Source organism: Trachymyrmex septentrionalis, unplaced genomic scaffold, assembly GCF_001594115.1.
Source record: "Trachymyrmex septentrionalis isolate Tsep2-gDNA-1 unplaced genomic scaffold, Tsep1.0 scaffold410, whole genome shotgun sequence".
Lineage (NCBI taxonomy): Eukaryota > Metazoa > Arthropoda > Insecta > Hymenoptera > Formicidae > Trachymyrmex > Trachymyrmex septentrionalis.
The window spans coordinates 109,679-110,920 of record NW_017305581.1 but is presented as its reverse complement, the minus strand read 5'-3'; positions in this window follow the sequence as shown (position 1 = coordinate 110,920).

The following is a 1,242-nucleotide window of genomic DNA, read 5'->3' as shown; positions in this document are numbered from 1 at the left end:
TTGTCTCTTGCCCCTTTGCCGCGGGGAGCCCGGGATCTGCATGGAGCTCCGTGAGTCGTCCCCCCTCCTCTCGTTGGAAAGAGGGTCGTCAGGGGAGATATCTTTTGGCAAAACGATAGTTTCTCCTTGCTGTGCTTCCCTGCCGCGAGCTTCACGCTCACATTTGGCGACTTCCTTCTGCGACATCACCTCCTTGCAGAAGGAGGCCATCACTGTCCATGATCTCTCGTCCCACAGCATGGCACGCCTCACGCTCAGGAGCGAGAGGTCCTCGGCAACCATTGCGACCAGTTCTCGGTGCTCGTCGATCAATTGGGAGCATATCTGGAGAATGTGTTGCGCCGAGTTCTGGTCGATTGCACAATAGTGACTCCTTCCTTGTACAACACAAGTACTTACTGAAACATCCGTGCCCAATGAGCACCTGTATCATCTTAAAGGACAGTCGTTCGGGTGCAATAGTCTCTGTCCGCTAGTTGGAACATCCACCGACCTTATGCACGATACCTCTCCTGCTATTTGATGGCGTCCACAACCATCGATGCCGGAAAGCCACTAGCTCTCTGATCGCCCGTACGTGCGAGTAACTTATCCCCTGCGTACTAATCGCTAAGTCAATGGGTAGCATTCCCACGAGGGCCACCGCGTGAGATACCGGCATGCGCAAACCAAGAGGAGAGCCAGTTTTCTCTGCACTCTATAGATAGTGTGCCTTATGCGCGCGTTGCTCTCCGCCTCGCTTGCCCGAGGCGCAGTATAAGTTGCAGGACATTACGTCGCCCGCGCACATTTTGCGTACCGTGACACTCGAATCACTCAGGTTGAACATCAGGCGAGTGAGCGCGCTCACCATTCTGCTCACCTTGAAGACCAGCTCAGCAAAGTGTTCGCCGAATCCTCATCAGCCGTCAAGGACGAGCCCCAGATATACGAGGTCTGTTCAAAAAGTATCGCGAATTTTGAATTTCCGCGGGTTACGTATATTCGATTTTCGATTTTTTGTGGCGTTATATTGGTACTCATGTCTCTCACTTATGCCGACAAGTTCGGCCATTTTGAATGTTCAGTTAATTGTTGACAGCTGCTTTGCTTGCACGTGTTTTGGCTCGTCTTCGATTTTTGCCTATTCCAAAAAATGGATCAAAGAATCTGTATCAAATTTTGTGTGAAAAACAAAATTAAGTGCGCGGACGCATTCCGAATGTTGACTGTGGCATATGGTGAAGCTACCTTGGACCGAAG